Source organism: Portunus trituberculatus, chromosome 46, assembly GCF_017591435.1.
Source record: "Portunus trituberculatus isolate SZX2019 chromosome 46, ASM1759143v1, whole genome shotgun sequence".
Taxonomy (NCBI): domain Eukaryota; kingdom Metazoa; phylum Arthropoda; class Malacostraca; order Decapoda; family Portunidae; genus Portunus; species Portunus trituberculatus.
In genome coordinates, this window is record NC_059300.1 from 8104058 (window position 1) to 8106978 (window position 2921).

The window sequence follows — 2921 nt, forward strand, 5'->3', positions numbered from 1 at the left end:
CTGATTAACGCTTCCATCTTAGCGAGCGAGCGAGCGAGAGAGAGAGAGAGAGAGAGAGAGAGAGAGAGAGAGAGAGAGAGAGAGAGAGAGAGAGAGAGAGAGAGAGAGAGAGAGAGAGAGAGAGAGAGAGAGAGAGAGAGAGAGAGAGAGAGAGAGAGAGAGAGAGAGAGAGAGAGCTCTTCTTTCGCGTCTAGACCAGAAATATCCTAAGGTTTATAAATTTCCATGACTTTTTTCTTTCCTGCTATCGATAATGAAGGAATAGCAGAAGGAAGAAAAGAAGAGAAAGAAAAAAGAAAAGAAAAGAACAAGAAAAAGATGGAGAACAACAACAACAACAACAACGACGATAACAAAGACGAGGACAACAATGACGATGAGGAAGAGAAGGAAGAATGTTACCCGTCTCTCTACTTTCCTCCCTTAATCCTCTTCTCTCCACATACCTCTCCCCCAATACTCATTCATCTTCCTCCTCCCTCTCTCTCTCTCTCTCTCTCTCTCTCTCTCTCTCTCTCTCTCTCTCTCTCTCTCTCTCCTTCGGTGATCACTTATGCACAAATCCATCCAGTTTTTTGTCCCCGCTTTTGAAGATCATCCCATATCAGTTTTTCTTTTCTTTCGATATTATTTTTTTCCTTGTTAATTCCTTTTCCTTTGCCTAATTCTATTTGATCTATTTGACCTCCTCCTCTTCCACCTCCTCTCGCTTCTCCTCATGCTCTGCTCACGTATTTTTCACTTGTTTTTTTGTGTTTTTATTATTTTCTATCTCTCTGATCTTTCATTTTTTTCTAGTTACTTGTCCCTTTCCTTCTTACGTATTACCATATTTTTCTTGTTTGCTTATCAGGTTTATTTTCACTTCATTTATTCCCTTTTTTATTATTATTACATCTTCATCCTACTTGGTTTCTTCTTTCGTATGTCCGTACCTTTCATCTAAGAGTATTTACTTCCCTTTCCTTCTTTACTTAGTTCATTCCTTCATTTATCCCAATTCCATCGGTTCATTTTCAATTTTACATTTCCTATTTTCTAACATCCATACTTTTCGTTCATTCATATAACAGGTTACTTTCCTTCCTACTTTCTTTTTTTCCTTCCTTCCTTCCTCTCTCCCTTCCTTCCTTCTTTCCTTTCTTCCTTCACCATCGAAGCAGCATCATCATTCCTCCCGTCCCATCATCATCTTCATTTTCCTAATTATTCCTCACCCAGTACACGCTAATTCCTCATGCACTTATGCTTAAATATACTTCTCCCTTCCTCCTTCTCTTCTCTTCTCTCTCTCTCTCTCTCTCTCTCTCTCTCTCTCTCTCTCTCTCTCTCTCTCTCTCTCTCTCTCTTATCCTTTCTCTCTTTTTCTCTCCCTCTCCTCCTCACCCATTACCTTCCAACATAACGCGATTTTCAATACCCTTTAATACGATGGTTCTTCTCCTCCTCCTCCTCCTCCTCCTCCTCCTCCTCCTCCTCCTCCTCCTCCTCCTCCTCCTCCTCTTGTTCCTCCTCCTACTCATCTTCCCACGACTCTCCTCTTGTTCCTCCTCCTACTCATCTTCCCACGACTCTAACTACCTATCTTATCAACTTCCTCTCTCTCTCTATCTGATCTCTCTCTCTCTCTCTCTCTCTCTCTCTCTCTCTCTCTCTCTCTCTCTCTCTCTCTCTCTCGTCATAGGCTACCTCCAGCCTCTTAGGGGTTTCCAAGATAAGCCTTATCTCCCCCCTCGGGCCACTAACCATCCCAACTTCGATGAATCTGGACCGTATTAGATTGCTCGTCCTTTCCCTTCTCTTGTTCAACTTTTCTCACTACCACCACCTTCCCCTCCTCCTTTCGTTAAAAATACTTTCCACCACTTTATCTTTTTCTCCCATAACATGTGCCAATAATTTCAAGGTTCTATTAACGTTTTTTTTTTATTATTCTTTCTTTTTTATCGTTTTCTTTGATCTGGGAGAGACGAAAATAATTCTTTTCAGGTTTTTCGGATACATTTTTTTCTTTTCTTTCTTTTACGTCACTCAGCCACCCAAGCTTTTATATTCCCGCCCTTCAGCCGCGTCAAACCCATTACGAATGTTCACCTTCAAGCATAAATAGCGGATAAAGAGCGCAACATTTTCCTAACGCTAAAAAACCTTGGAGCCTTTAGTGATAATGTGTGCGTACAGTCACGGCCAGTAATCCAGTAACAACACGCTCACTTACACTGTGTTTGGCGTAATCTCTCTATCTTAAGTCCTAAGATCTGCTAAGGGTCTATAAGTTGTAAAGGCTGCAAGGGTCATGGTTCCCAGTCGAGTAACAACATACTTCTATCAGCTGCGTTTGGTGTTTTCTTTCTATTTCAAATCAACCAAACAGCACAAGATCTACTGTAAGAGTTGAGAGGTGGTCTGGTCACTTGTCGACTAGCAAAATACTTATATCCTCTGTGTTCGGTGTATTTTTTCACTCTTAAACCCCGCATACTGATAAAGATACAAGTTATAAGAGTGTTCGTAACTATTATCAGATCAAGAGACACAGAATTCAGAAGCATTTCGTTCCTCCCTTCGCTAAAGCATTGTACGTAGAATCACATCTGCTTTTATTAATCTCCATAAACTCTGAATTGTTTTGTCATACTAAGATGTCAATGATATTTAATGGGAGAATTGAAAAACTAGATCCTTTTATTTTTCATCAACATCCTTCCTGTTTTAATAGGTGAATTGAGAACTAGATCCTTTATCTTTCGTCAATAACCTTCCTGTTTCCACATCTTAGTTTCTTTTTCGTCTTCTCGCTTACATTTGAAGACCGTCTCCTCAAATGTGAATGGATACCTAGAGAAAGCAAACCCAGAGGAGGACCAAAGGAAGAGATGAAAAGCAGCAGCCAGAGAAAACGTGGAGAAATGTAACATGCC